We start from the raw sequence: 15,568 nt of genomic DNA, 5'->3' as shown, positions 1-15,568 counted from the left end.
TTATGTGTTATGTGTTTTAATTGCATGTCATTGTTTCATATCAAGACAGAACATATGGTATCCCTGGCTTTGGACCTAGAGAAGGAAACACATTTTTCTACCTGCTGTATGGCAGAGCTTCTTAAACAGCTGGAGGGATTACTGCAGCATAGATTGCTGAGCCCTACTCCAGGGTTTCTGATTCACCAGGTCCAGGGTAGGGCCTGGGAATTTGCACTTATAAAGAGTTCTCAGGTGCTGCTGGTGCTGCTAGTCCAGAGACTACATTACTCTTGTCTACTAACTGTAAGTTGTAGAACTCTAGACAAAAACTTGGTCTGGGATAAGAAGCACACAGGTTATGGAGCAAATCATGAAAGATTCAACCCTTGATGCCAACCTAGTGTGGAATTCAGGTAACAAGCAGTACACAGTGACATAACACAGTTCTTGGTTTTCATGATTGCAAGTCATAGCCAAGTATGAAGTGAGAAATTCAGTTTCATTTACAAGGCTTAGAGAGGCCAGGTGATTCTAGAAAAATGGGCCTTGTTTTAAACCAGTAAAGAGCTTTGAGTGCTTATTAAATTGAAAGCTTTTAAATTTTATTTTGTATCTTATTTTATTTCTTTTGAGATGGAGTTGTGCTCTGTCCCCCAGGCTAGACTGCAATGGTGTGAGCTTGGCTCACTGCAACCTCTGTCTCCTGGGTTCAAGTGATTCTCCTGCCTCAGCCTCCCAAATAGCTGGGATTACAGGCACCCACCACCACGCCTGGCTAGTTTTTGTATTTTTAGTAGAGATGAGGTTTCACTATGTTGGCCAGGCTGGTCTCGAACTCCTGTCTTCAGGTGATCCACCCGCCTCGGGCTCCCAAAGTGCTGGGATTACAGGCGCAAGCCACCGCATCTGGCCCAAAAGCTTTGTGTTGTTACAGATATCAGACATGTTTCTTGTTTAAGAAAAAAAATTTTAACAATAACGTAGGAGAATAAGAGAAACATTTTTCCAAAAAAGAGAAACTATTGTGATTATTTTATCTTATTGGAATGTTGGATAATATAGTCTGCTTCATTAATCATCAAGCATGCTATGGATTTTCCATTTTTATAGGATCTTTATCTCAGTTATGGTAATACTGGTAATTTTTGTATTGTGTTTGAAGATGAAAAATATAGGCCAAAGTCATAGACCTTGCATAGAAGCTGGATAATGAAGACAGCTCTGGAGGAACACATAGATACACACACACAGACACACATATATATAAAGTATACACACATATATTTTTTAAAGTTTTAAATCTTTTAAAGCAAAAGCCAGCTCCTCCCCTCTCCCAGAGTGGGCGGCTCCTCCACTCTCTTAGAGTTGGCTGGGACAGAGGTTGCATGGGCAGCTTTCCTTGTGAGCCACAGGTCCCTCTGGACATACTGCTGCCTGGCCGTGCCCCCTTTCCCTTTCATCTTTGTCATTGACCAATGGGCTTGGAGCATTACGGCCACGCCCCTGTTCTGCATTCTACTGGGGCCCTGGTTACGCCTCCTCTGGCTCAGTCACACAGCTGCCTGGTAGGCGAGTGGAAGTGTTCATCAGTGCTCACTGGGATTTCGCTGACGTGGCCCCAACCCTGCCTCCCTCCCCCCCCCCGCCTCCCTCCCCACCCCAGTTCCCTCCCCACCCCGTGATGGCAGAAGAAACTCGACAGAGCAAATTGGCCGCAGCAAAGAAAAAGGTAAAAACGCACCAGGTCATGGCCCCCCAACCCAACCACAGATCCCCTCTGATGACAAGACCACTGCCAGAGTCCATACCACTCCTGAGGCACACTGGACTGGGCCCCCAACCATGGCATCTCTGGGGTCCCCCCAATGAAGTCTTGTCAGTCAGCCCCGCCCCTTCAGCAAGCAGCCCAGTCCCTGCCCTTGCCAATTGCCCTATGTTGACTTTGGGCGGGTGAGTCCTGGGGATCCCCACTCCATTACTGGGTCCTCACCTCCAGCCGCCCCAAGTTTGACCTCCCTGGGCTCTTCGGGCTTGTGTCTCCAAGGACCTGGGTCCCCCAGCCCAGGCCCTGCCCTCGTCTGTCATCCCTGGGTGACTTTGGGCTGGTGACTCCTGGGGCTCCCTGCTGCAGACTGTGCCCTCCCCTCCTGCTGCCTCAAGGTCGACCTCCCTGGGCTCTTTGTGCTGGCATCTCCAAGGACCTGGGTCCCAACCCTGTGTTTCCTCCCCTATTGTGGAGAGGCGACTCAGACACCGTGCTGATGTGGTCCCTCCCCCCCACCAGGAGGAGTGGAATATAGTGATGTCACAGTCCACCTAGGAACTGTCATTACTGCAAGATCGGCCTTTGATCTTATGACCCAGTTCACCTAAGGGTTCTCACCCCATTTCTGGTTCCTCTGGTCACAGCACTAATTTCCAGCTGGAAGGGGAATGGAGACTATGGGACCTAGGAGCAAGAGGTTTCACGCTGCCTTACTCCCTTAACAGTGGGAAAAGCCTACACTTTCCCCATGAGCTCAAAATGTTGACAGTATCTCTGGGTGGCAGTGGGGGAATGGGTTTGGTTTGGTTTTTCTCCCAGGCTTCTACTTTCCAGAGAGATTTTAACATTTTTTTCCTGAGTTCTCCACCTCTTATTCTAATTCTCCATGGTTCTGGGACCAGACTTCCCTTTATTCAGTGGTCTCTGAAGTGAGATTTGCTCATCTTTTGTGGAATAGATCTTGGGAAACTGAACTTGACAGCTTGAATATTCCTCGTATTATCTCAACCTGGGGTAATTTGAGTGCTACAGGATAAATGTGGGACATCTTTCTGAAGCATCAGTTTCCCTTGATTCTCCTGAGATCACGAGAAAAAGCATTAATATACTTAGGAATGACAGTCACATAGGTTTCTAAGAGTATACCAGACTTCTCTCTGAAATGAGGTTTGGGTTGTCCTCTTTCTCATAAATTCCCAGATTTAACAGAAAGGCTGCCTTCTGCCATGAGGACACAGTGATATAAAAGTTTGAGAGGTACTGGCGCACTTCTTCACACTAACAGACGTGTGAGGATGTATGACTCTAAACCACATGGCATACAGTTCCTGCCTACTTAATGTTTACTTTTCTACCTCTGCCTCTGGTTTTGGTCCCTGACAGCTGCTGATTCTTGGCAAAACCCCAGAGCTTGGAGTCAGAAGACTGAGTTTCAAAGTTCCAGTATTGCCTTTTTCTTTCTTCTTTCTTTCTTTCTTTCTTTCTTTCTTTCTTTCTTTCTTTCTTTCTTTCTTCTTTCTTTCTTTCTTCCTTTTTTCTTTCTTTCTTTTTTCTTTTCTTTCTTCCTTTCTTTCCTTTCTTTCTTCCTTTCTTTCCTTTCTTTCTTTTCTTTATTTCCTTCTTTGTTTCCTTCCTTTCTTCCTTCCCTCCCTCCTTCCTCCTTCCTTCCTTCTTTCATTTCTTCTTTTTTTTTCTAGCCATGATATCAATCCCTCTCAGTCACTAAATGATTGTGACAACACCTTGTACAGTTGTTGGTGTCATTAAATCAGATGGTGTATAAGAGTATTTTGTAAAAACTAAAAAGGAGGATGTGGCTGATAGTTCTCATGAGTATTACTGCTCTTCTTTCCCACAGTTAAAAGAATATTGGCAGAGAAACAGCCCTGGTGTTCCAGCAGGAGCAAAAAGGAACAGGAAAACAAATGGCAGTGGCACTGAGACAGCCACTTCTCGTGGTGGCCACTCACCTGGGGATGTGAGTATTGGCTGGCCAGGCTCCTGGGGACAGGGGACCCAAGGAGCAGTGGAGGGTAATTGTTAGGATTGTGGATGGACTGTTAGGTACTGGATAACAATTCTGAGTTTGAATCCTGCCTCTCCGTCTGCTAGGGATATGATTTAGGGCAAGTTGCTTGAGCTCTTTGGGCTTCTCTTTTCACATCTCTAATAGAGGTGGTATCGTTTGACTTCCTTTTGTGAAGTTTAAGTGAGATTTGTTATTGTTGTTTTTATGTTAATCCCTAGTACCTGGCCTGCTGTAAACACTCAGGACACCCAGGATATGGTCATTGCTGTTTGATTTTCCTCATCCTCAGTCTCAAGGGGAAGCCAGGACAATGAGAACAGCCACTTGCCATCAGGAGTCACTGAAAGGGCCCCAGGGTGGGATGGTGGGGAGATAAGAACCATGAGAGAAGTTGTCACGAAGGAGTTTTGGGAGAAAAGGTCTGAGATAGGAAGAAAATGTTGCCAGTTGATGGGGAAGAAAGGAAGTCAGAGGGCTTAGACACTGAGGGGGACAGAACATCTCCATGTGCACTCTCATCTCTTGTAGTCAGCACCAGGTATCCACGGGGAGGGCCCTACATCATCTGCTACCCTGAAGGATCTGGAGGCAAGAGGCTCTGGGCGGAGGTGCAGTGACCCTGCAGGCCAGCCCTCCAACCTCCTCCCACAGTGGGGACCAGGTGCCCCTCTGCCAGCTGAGACAGTCCACACATACTGCAGCCCTAATGATTGTTCTACCTCTCCCCCCACTCCACTCCTCCTCCACCTCCTCCTCGCTGCATGTGCCGCAGAGCCCGTGCCAAGAACCAGCAGTAGTCCTGGACTGCAGGACTGTAAAAACCAGTCAACTGAAGAACACCATCAAATCTTTGGTAAGAGTCCAGTGGGGTCCCCTGATTCCACCTTGCCAATCCTGGGCTCATTTCCCCTTGGGGCCCTGAAGAAAGGGGCCGGGGGCCCCTGGTGCCAAGGGCAAATAGGGAGCTGGGGCACCCAGGCCTCACCTGGAGGGATCCCAGAACATGCAGCACGGCTCTTCTTTTGCTGCCCTTTGCCAACTCTCCCCTCTCCAGACACCCCTGCTCCAGTCCTTGCTACACACACCCTGTGGTTGTTGCCTCTCGGGGAAGTGCTAGCCTGACTGGTTGTCAGGGGCCCGGGATTTCTGCTGTGACTCAGTCCCTAATTTACTCTTTGATTCTGGACAAGCCACCTCTCCTTTTTGGGCTCGTGTTTTGAGAGGAGGTAGTGAGTATCAAAGGTCTCTGTCAGCTCTGAGAGTCCGAGATTTAAAGGCCCCCTAGAATGGAAACCTCAGGGCCAAGGGCTCCTGTCTGTCCTTTTCCATCCTATATCTACTGTGAAGAACCGTACCTGGCCTGTACATACTCAGTAAATGTTTATTGAATGAACACACTTTTCTAAATCACAAGCTGGCAGAAGGGGGGGCCTTTCTCAGACTCCATTTCTAGAGGTTTATGTTACTCTCCTCTCAGGAGATTCCAGATTCAGACTTCGAGTTTTGTGGCTGTGGGCGAAAACCAACAAAGACCCAAATCCTCTGTCCTTGGGAGCTTGAAGAGAGTTTACCAGTTCGTGTTCCCATTGGGTCTGAGAACTTTGCCTTTAAAATCCATTCCTGGCCCCTGCCTACCGCTTCCTGGTCTGGGGAATAGAGCTGAGGGGGCCACCCTCCATCACCTTGATTTGACTATCCCCACAGAAACAACAGAAGAAACAAGTGGAACATCAGCTGGAAGAAGTAACGTGATTTCTTTGTTTGCTCATGACATGACTGCTGGGTTTGGGGGGCACTCAGATGTAGAGGCCCCAGTCTCATCTCACCCACTCCCAGCCTGGGGAAGAAGGCTCACCCCTCAGATTCCACCCCATCCCCACAGGGTCCCTGATAACCTGGTCCCATGGATGGGCCTGTCCTGGGGCATTGGTGGCATTCTGGGGGCATGTCTCTTGCTGTGCCATCTCTGCCTCCCCCTGGTAAGAGCTCTGTCTTCCTCTTCCCACAGGAAAAGAAAGCAAACAATGAGAAACACAAAGCTGAAAAGGAGCTAGAGGTGAGTGGAGGGTGTGCAGTTCCCTCCTGTCCTCCGGAGAATGTTTCTTTCCTTCTCTTTCAGCGCTTGCTTGGCTTTTCTCCTGAAGGTTCAAATCCAGAGATTGAACACACAGAAGGGAAACTAAATATCACACGAAACGTTCTCTCAAATATTTTGAAGGTAGGAATCTGGGCACCCTGTCATCTTTCAACCTGGCACTTTGACATGTCTTAGGGAGAGTCCCTCGGGCCCCATCTCAACTCTCTCATTACAGATGAGTCCAAGGATCTGGCCATCCACCTGCAACATTCATTGCAGCGTATAGCAGAGTTAGGGCTCTCTCTGCTGTCACTGCCACACAGGAGAAGAAGGAGGAGAGTGTGAGTTCAGCCACGTGCCCCATCCCCTGGCAGCTTGGCTTCCTAGATGGAGGAGTGAGCCTAGAGGTCCCTTCTGCAGGATGGAGTGTCCTGCCCAGAATGCAGCATGGCCACTTCCCGCTGCTTTTGTGTATGGTTGTTAGAGCAGCCTGGGGCTGAGTCAGCTGCTCTGAGTGAGTTGGGGGCCACTGTGGGAAGAGAGCACTGGACGCAGAGCTTGGAGGCCAAGTGCCTGCCCTGCCCTTACCTGGCTGTGGTCTTGGCCAAGTCCTAGGTGGGGTATTAGGTACTTGTACTGTGAAGGTACAGAAGAGTACCTTTAATATGTTACCATTTCTGTAGACAGAGGAAACTGTGTGTGTGTGTGTGTGTGTGCGCATACTATGATAATATACATAAAACATGTATGCAAGTGTTCATAAAAAAACGCAGGAGAGAGCAACAGGGTGGCTGGGAGATACTTCCCTTCTGTACCTTCTGAGTTTTGGACTATGCGAATGTATCATCCATTCAAAATGTGAACAAAAGATTAATTTTCCCCTTCCTATCTGTGCCCCCATCCCCAGCAAGAAAAATGGGCTTAGAGAATGGCATAGACCTGGGTGTTCAAATCCCAGCTCTGCCTAAGTGATCTTAGGCAAGCACTTAACCTTGAATACTCCGTTTTCACCTACACAATAGAGGTAATCATAGTAACTGTCTCCTAGGCTGGTTGCAAGGATTAAATGGGATTGCTAGCATGGTACCTGGTGAAGCACTCCATAAAGGTTCAAACAGTGGTAGCAATAACAGTCATAACAAAGCAATATTATCTGATCTCTCTGGGCCTCTCTTAGCCAGCTGTAAATTCGATCTCTTTCCCTGTCCCTTCCAACTTGACTGAGTTCTTTTAAAAACCAGACCACGGGCTTGGAAAGGCCTTGCTCTTTACTGACTGAGTTGTATATTGAGCCTAGCCTGACCCTTTTAAGGGGCACTGTGGAATGGCCCGGGCTCTCCAGATCGAAACTTCTCACTCTTCACCAGCAGACCTCGAGCTGCAGTAAAGCAGTTATCGAGTGGCAGTTAGAGCGGTCCATACAGGAGCAGGCACTGCTGAATACACAAGCGACACGGGTGAGGTTTTGCAGAGGGAGGGATGTGGAAGGAAGATGACCCCAGGTGGCCAGGAGCAGGTGAGGACCAGTGACAGCCCTTCCTAACTTCTGTGCCCTTTCTTGCAGTTGAAGGAGTTGCTTAAACAAATCCGGCTAGAGAGAGATGAATATGCTCAACATATAAAAGAAGAGAGGGCCCGGTGGCAGCAGAGGATGAGGAAAATGTCACAGGAGGTGAGATCTGACCCTTCAGCCCCCCACCTTAGATAAGTCACTGGATCTTTCTGGGCATCTGTAAAATAGGAATAGTACAGCCGGAGGTGGTCCTGGGTCTGGGCTGTGTGGAGGTGGGGGCAGAGAGGGAGACAGCAGCCTGTCCAGCCTCCAGCCCCTCTCTCCAGGGCCCTTTCCCCTGTGCTTTGGGCAGGTTCGCACATTAAAGAAGGAGAAGAAGCATGAAACGCATCGGGTAGAGAAGCTGGAGAGGCGCTTGTCCAAACTGAAAAACCAGATGGGTAAGATGGGGCTGGCGTGACCTGGGAGCAGGACTGGCATCAGAGGACTGTAGGGGTGGCTTAGAATGCCCCAGGGAGGTGGGTGGATGGAAGGGCTTTGAGGCAGAGGGAAAGAGGTCTGTGCCAGGAGATGGCAAGTCTTGTCATCTCCATGAGCCTCAGTGTCCCCATCAGCAAAGAGGGCCTGTTGTCAGCCACCCACAGTGCTCTCTATCTGAAAGTGGCTTGGAAGATTGGCTACTATCCAGTTGTGAGGAATCAGTAGCAGTGAGGCCAAGTTTGGGGAGCCTGAGAGGAGCTGTGCACCAAGAGGAGGATTTTTGCTTGTTTGTTTGAGAATCCAGAGGCCCTTATTGTCTGCTTCCTTTCTCAGCTGAACCCCTGACCCTGGAGCCTCCAGCAGTGCCCTCTGAGGTGGAGCTGCAGCACCTGAGGAAGGAGGTTGAGAGAGTGGCAGCAGAACTCCAAGCCCAGGTGGATAACAATAAGGGCATGAGTGTCCTGATATCGGGGCAAAAGGAGAGGCTTCGGGAGCAGGACGCGAGGCTTCGGGAGCAGGGGGAGAGGCTTTGGGAGCAGGAAGCGAGGCTTCAGCAGCTGACTGAGCCACAGAGTAGCTTCGAGGAGCTGGTGCATTGCCCCACCTAGGGAGCCTGCCCTCCTCCCTAGCCCTCCAGGCCTTCATTTCCCCACCTGTAAAATGGGGCAGTGTAGCCCTCACGTGAAATGTTACTTCTAAAGGCACCTGTGAGCCAGAGCCATGCTCTGGTGACTGTGGGAGAGAGGGGATGATTTTTCTAACCTGCCTCCACCCTTCCCAGTGCCATGGGAGGCAGACACCAAGTTCTGGGGTCTCCAGCTGCAGTGAGCGGCTGCCGATTGCTCCTCTCTGTCCAGAACAATGAGAGCCCAAGAGCTCTCTGCAGTTGGAGCAGCAAGTAGAGGAGCTGCAGGAGAAGCTTGGCAAGGTGAAGGAGACAGTAACCTCTGCCCCATCCAAGAAGGGCTGGGAGGTGGGCACCAGCCTGTTGGGAGGGGAGGTGCCAGGCCAACGGCAGCTCTAGCCTGTGGGCAGGTGACCCCAGCACCCTCCAGGGCAGTCCTGTGACTATTTCTTGCTTCCTGCCTTCTGACTTTTAGAGGTGGGTAGCCCTGGGCTCCTCCCAGGTCTGGACATCATCATCCCAGCTGGCGGCATGGAGTCCCCAGTCATAGGGGAAGAGACAGTGGTATAAGAGGTTCCTTATGCCAGGCGCGGTGGCTCACGCCTATAATCCCAGCACTTTGGGAGGCTAAGGCAGGAGAATCACTTGAGGTCAGCAGTTTGAGATCAGCCTGGCCAACATGGTAAAACCTCATCTCTACTAAAATTACCAAAAAAAAAAAAAAATTAGCCAGGCATGATGGCACATGCCTGTAATCCCACCTACTCAGGAGGCTGAGGCATGAGAATCGCTTGAGCCCAGGAGGTGGAGGTTGCAGTGAGCTGAGATTGCACCACTGCACTCCAGCCTGGCCCACAGAGTGACACTCTGTCTCCAAACAAAACAAAAAGCCTTCTTAGATTAAAACTGGATTCCAGCCTCGGTTCCACTGGTCACCAATCAAGTACTTTGCATCTCTAAGTCTCTGTTCATTTGACTTCAAAAGGAAGTTAACATTTTCCTTACAGAGGTGCTGAGGATTAATTGAGATAACACTTGGAAAGCATTAGGCATGTAGCACAGTTAGCAGATGGTGGTTGGCTTCCAGTGCTTTTCCACCAGTCTGTGGCCTACAGTTTAAATGGTGAGAAGAGGGTATGAGATTTGAGGCTGGGGAAGGAGGCATGGGGTTCCAGGAAAAGGAGGCAGTCACTTAGGCCTGGAGCCAGGGGCCAGGGGCCTGGGCAGGCGACAGAGCCCCACAATGCCCTCGCTACTCTATTAATGGGCCCAGAATCTGGAAGCCAGCAACCATGTGCCCTCATGCCCAGGGTCTTCCTGCAGGTGCAGCTGAAGAGCCAAGAGGCTCAGAGTCTGCAGCAGCAGCCAGACTATTACCTGGGTCACCTGCAGCAGTACGTGGGCACCTATCAGGAGCAGGTGGCCGCCTGTCAGCAGCAGACCTCTGAGAAGGAGGTGCTGCACAGCCAGTTACTGCAGCAGACCCAGCTAATGAACCAGCTGCAGCAGCAGGAAGCTTGCGTCAAAGCGGTAGCCGACCTGGCCCGCCAAAAGTTGCAGGAGACCCAGGGGAGGGGGCTGCTGAGGCCGGGGCCCTAAGGGGGACAACCTGACAAACTCTGTGCCTTCTCATCCTTTCCTGGCCCCTTAGGAGTGCCTGGAAACTGCCAACCAGCAGAACCAGCCCCTACAGGCCCAGTTGAGCCTCATGGCTCTCCCTGGGGAAGGTACAGGAGACTGCCCAGAGGAAGAGGAGAGAGCCCCAGGAGGAAGCGGGGACTGTTAGCAGCATAGGATTGAGGAGTTGGAAGAGACCTTTAGAACAGCTGGTCCTTATGCCGACTGGGTGCCCGCACTAAGTTCGGCATCAATATGGTGACCTCCTGGGAGTGGGGGGCCACCAAGTTGCCTAAGGATGGCTGAACTGGCCCAGGTCAGAAAGGGAGTGGGTCAGAACTCCCACACCAACCGGTAGTGGGACTATGCCTGATCCTGGTTCTTAAAAGTAAAAATAAAGAACAGCAGCTCATTGCTGTCTGGGTAGTGGCTGGCCCAGGGTTACACAGTGAGGGTGGAGGCACAAGTGGACCCACAGTACCTCCCTTGTTGGGTTGTCTGAGGACCCTTCTGGCCACCCCCCACAGGAGATGAAGGAGGACATCTGGACAGTGAGGATGACGAGGCACTTCAGCCAATGCTGAGCAACCCGGAGGACCTAGAGAGCTGGGAGGCCACGGTGAGCCTCACTCCCCCTGCACCCATTTTGCCACCTTCCTCTGTGGTCCCTCCAAGACCCCTTTATGCTCTTGGTTTCCCTGCCTTCTGATTTCTCTGGACCCTCACCCCTTCCGGGAGCCAGTGGTCAGACACCATTTCACCTGTGACCAACAGGTGCACTCTCTGAGGCCCCAAAGGAAGGGGCTGCGCTCCACCTCTCTGCCATTTGTTCTGTGTATGCCCCTACAAGAATGCTCACCTCTTGCCCTCAGGTTGCATTTTTCAACTCCACTGGAGCCAATGCCCAGGAGGAGCAGGAACGGTTACGAGAGCAGGTGAAAGAGCAGAGGGTGTGCTGCCAGCGCCTGGCTCACCTGGTGGCTTCGGCCCAGCAGGAGCCAGAGGCAGCGGTCCCAGCCCCAGTGACTGGGGGCGAGTCTGTGAGTGGGAAGACCCACCGGGCCATGCAGGAGGTCATGGAGAAGCTGGAGGTGAGTGAGTCCTGGCATGGGCCAAGAAGGGCAGGGGTGGGGCAGGTCGCTGCCGAGATGTGACCCCATTATTTTGGCTCCAGAGTGGCCTTATGTACCTCCTGGAGGAGAAGGCGGACCTGAGGGAGCGAGTGGAGAAGCTAGAACTTCGATTCCTCCAGTACTGGAAAGACAGAAGCCATCAGTGAGCGAGAGGCCAGGGCACAGCAGGGAGAGCTGCAGGGCCATCGGAGGGGCCTCAGTGTCTGAGCCCTGTCCTCCCACAGGAATGTTGATCACCCCAGAACACAGCCGGGGGCAGTGCCAAAGATGCAGCAACAGGAGGAGGACATCATCAGGCTGGTCCAGGACAAGGAGGAGATGAATGTAGGGTGTACAGCATCTCTGCAGGGGTGGGGGTGGGCGTGACTGTGGGCGCCGGTAGGTGCGTAACAGCTGAGCACCCCTCCCTCCAGGTGAAGCTGCTGGAGCTGCCGGAGACGATGTTGTGGCTTGTGATGACTACAACGAGGGACACGGCAAATTCCAGGCCACTGCCCTGAACCCTGCTGATGAGCCCGGTCCAGGCGCCCCAGCCCCCCAGGAGCTTGCGGGTGCTGACAAGCATGGTGGTGAGTAGAGTCCTCAGGCAGGGTGGGCAGGCAGGGGCAGGGGAGGCTCACACTGCCCTCAGATCCCCACCTCCATCTCTCCAAAGATCTTTGTGAGGTGAGCCTCACTGACAGTGTGGAGCACCCAGGCTTGGGCAGCAACTCCTGTATGCTGTTCTTTTGCTGGGCTTGGCTGCTGAGAAGAAGGAGATAAACATCACCATCGTCAAAGAGCTGCTCAAGAAATTTTAAAAAAGGAAACAAAGTTAGGGGGTTAATCTCCTACCCAATTCATTTACTTCAATGTTAGAGCCACTTATGATTATTTGTGTTTGTAATTTATAGTTTATTTGTAAAAAGTTAAAGGAGAGTGGGTCTCTGTGGCTTTCACTGATGCTCACTCTGGCATCCTTTAGCATTTTTCTTTTTTAGTTTCATAATTGTAGGTCATTAGCATGCATATCGAGTTTGCCCTTATGTGGTGGGAGTTCAAATACACAAAGACCCACTATTTGCAAAAAATTATCTTGCTGGTTTGGAATAGGCTGCCATGCTTTTTTAATGTTATTGCAGCATGTATATTCATTACGGAATTCAGATAAAATTTGCTTATGTTCTGATATGATTTCATCTAATCTTAATCACAGTGAGCTCCTTCATTAGCTCAATATGTGGTTTGCACCCAAGTGTGCACTGTTTATTACTTTGTAATATGCCACTATGAGTACTGACATTTAGAGTTGTTTAAAGGCCAAGAACTGGAAACAGCCTTTCCCCTATTTTCTGTGTATTGGTGATGGGAGTAATAACATTTTGGGGGAGCTTTTAAAATCTCACAGAAGAGGAAAGTGGCCTGCTCTGGCAGGTATGTGCAGGATAGAGTGTGTTTCATTTGTTCCGGTGCGAAGAATTAGCGCTGTACTATGGTAGTTCCCTTCGGATTTGTATGTGCTCTGGGCTCATGAAGATATTCCATCATGAGCTGCAGCAGTTGTACTCTTTCTCAATGACTTAAAAAGTGTTTATTTCTGAGGAACGAAAGGCTCTCATCATTGACTGTAGATGTGGAAAACCTTCCCTAGCTTAGAGCATTTGTATCTATAATACATTTTAAAGTCAGAGTTGATGTTACCTGTTTTAATCACATGAGCACATGTCCCAGTACACAAAAGAGTGCTGGTTGGCATTCTTCTTAATGTATTTAGTAAAGATCATAAGAAATCCTTTAAGAGTTTAAATGTCCCTGGAACAGGCATACAGGCTCTAGTCAAGAATGAATTAGAGTGAAGGAAAGCTGTGTGACACCTGGCATTCCTCTCTGTTCGTGGAGCTTCTTTGAGGCTTGAAGATTGATTTTTACCATCTAGTCCTCTCTGGCTAATACCTATTCTTCAACCACCTTGGTTACTCTGACATAGGAATTAACTTCTTTTCCTTGAATGGAAAACACTTTAAAAAATAATAACAAACACTATTATAAACTAATATATGTGAGAGTACTTAGTTGAAACAAAAAGGAGTTTTAGTAGACAGTATTATACTATATTTGAAAATCAAGGAGAAGTTTATGCAATTTAAAATGTTTACAAACTGCAGTGCAATCTACTGTTTGTGAATGCCAATGTATTATCAGGAAACGTGTCTATACAATCACAGAGTTACATTTCCTCACAAACTTGTTTACTAAGAGTGAAATATGTTTTTGTACCTCTCAGTTTCAGTTAGGGACATATTTTGTGCAATATTTATGTGATTGTGCCTATGCATGATGAATGAATGATTTCAGTCATACATTGCCTAAATCATAACTTGATGATGCTTGGGAAAGACTCAACAGTTCAAACTTCATGAAGTTCTAATGTCTGTGTTCCAAAACACATCACATTATTAGGATGTAGGGAGATGTGTATGTGCACTCCCTGGGGTGGGGATTTCTAGTTACTAGACCATCTCCATTTTTAGCATTTGGCGTCCTCATGATACTTTTCTAAATATGACATTAACAGGAGAGCAACAATATGATATTACTGACGGAATAACAGATTTGCCTGCATTCACTGAAAGAGAGCAAATATTGGGTCCTTGTGACTTCAACTGCCTCTTCCAAATTGTATGACTGTATCAGTGTATTAGATAAACCCAGTTTCAGAATGATAAAGAAAAAATGTTAGACCAAATAATGCAGCTAATTAACAGTGGTACAATTTCTAACCTGTGGGTTTAAAATGGACTTAAAGGGCTGGGCGTGGTGGCTCATGCCTGTAATCCCAGCACTTTGGGAGGCCGAGGCGGGTGGATCATGAGGTCAGGAGATCGAGACCATCCTCGACGGTGAAACCCCGTCTCTACTAAAAATACAAAAAATTAGCCAGGCGAGGTGGCGGGCACCTGTAGTCCCAGCTAGGCAGGAGGCTGAGGCGGGAGAATGGCGTGAACCCCGGAGGGTGGAGCCTGCAGTGAGCCGAGATTTCGCCACTGCACTCCAGCCTGGGTGAAAGAGAGTCCGTCTCAAAAAAAAAAAAAAGGACTTAAAGTCCTGTTCTTGCCTTTTATTTTCTGAACTTGCTGCTTTTGCATTCTTTGAGTTCAGTTTAAAAACAGTTACTTTAAGTCCATTTTAAGCCCTCAGGCTAGAAATTGTACCACTATTAGCCACATCTATTTCGTCTAATGTTTTTTCTTTATCATTCTGAAACTGGGTTTATCTAATACATTGATAAATTATTTCAAAGGTACTTTTATTGTTGAAATCACTTCACTTTTACCCTGATAAATATCAATGACTAGGAATGACCTTCAGATAGCATTTAGCATCTGTAACCAATCTGAGAATAATGTGTTCATCAGGTGCCTATGGATTAAATCACATACTGGCATATTTAAGCTGAATGTCAGTCTGGAAATAAATTATATTGTATATTAATATATAATATATATTATAATATATATTAATTATATAATATATATTATAATATATATTAATTATATAATATATATTATAATATATATTAATTATATAATATATATTATAATATATATTAATTATATAATATATATTATAATATATATTAATTATATAATATATATTATAATATATATTAATTATATAATATATATTATAATATATATTAATTATATAATATATATTATAATATATATTAATTATATAATATATATTATAAATAACTTATATTATATATTAATTATATAATATATATTATAAATAACTTATATTATATATTAATTATATAATATATATTATAAATAACTTATATTATATATTAATTATATAATATATATTATAAATAACTTATATTATATATTAATTATATAATATATATTTCAGTTAATATATATTAATTATATAATATATATTATAATTAACTGAAATACCACTCTTTGTGTAGGCATTTGTCATATATTTAAGAGAAAGCTAAAAAGAATGGAAATCATATGACTAACTTAAGTCTTTCTTCAAAGTGCATACAGTCTTTTGTGATACCTCATTCAGCCAAGTATTCGTGCTCTTCCTCATTCAGTATAATGCAGCTTTCGATTTGCTTAGATGGAAGGTTAGAGTTCATCAGAAACATAGAATTTTAAAATGCCAGTTCAACTGAATAAATTTGAATTTCTGCAGGAAGAATCAAAACACCTATTTAAAGATCGCAATATATAATAATTATTTTTAAAGTATTTGATTAAACCTGATAGGTTTTCCAGAAATGAAAAAAAAAATCAGTTCTAAAACCAAAGCTGATTTTTAGAAAATCTGAAAATATAAATCAGCCCTATCCAT

The 15,568-nt window shown here is 47.1% G+C and overlaps 1 long non-coding RNA gene and 1 pseudogene across 1 annotated transcript; one reads left to right on the top strand and one right to left on the bottom strand.

Moving 5' to 3' along the window:
• The first annotated feature begins 1,654 nt into the window (after positions 1-1,654).
• On the top strand, positions 1,655-12,070 carry LOC129481998 (putative golgin subfamily A member 8F; annotated as a pseudogene).
• Positions 5,512-8,689, bottom strand: LOC129482003 (uncharacterized). The gene is made up of 2 exons (XR_008657564.2): positions 8,609-8,689; positions 5,512-8,235 (listed from the first exon to the last, which is right to left on the bottom strand). It is a non-coding gene; the product is annotated as an uncharacterized lncRNA (long non-coding RNA).
• Positions 12,071-15,568: the final 3,498 nt, after the last annotated feature.

The sequence above is a fragment of the Symphalangus syndactylus genome, chromosome 5 (assembly GCF_028878055.3).
Source record: "Symphalangus syndactylus isolate Jambi chromosome 5, NHGRI_mSymSyn1-v2.1_pri, whole genome shotgun sequence".
NCBI lineage: Eukaryota > Metazoa > Chordata > Mammalia > Primates > Hylobatidae > Symphalangus > Symphalangus syndactylus.
Note: the sequence above shows the minus strand (reverse complement) of the source record. Positions and strands in the feature narration are given on the sequence as shown.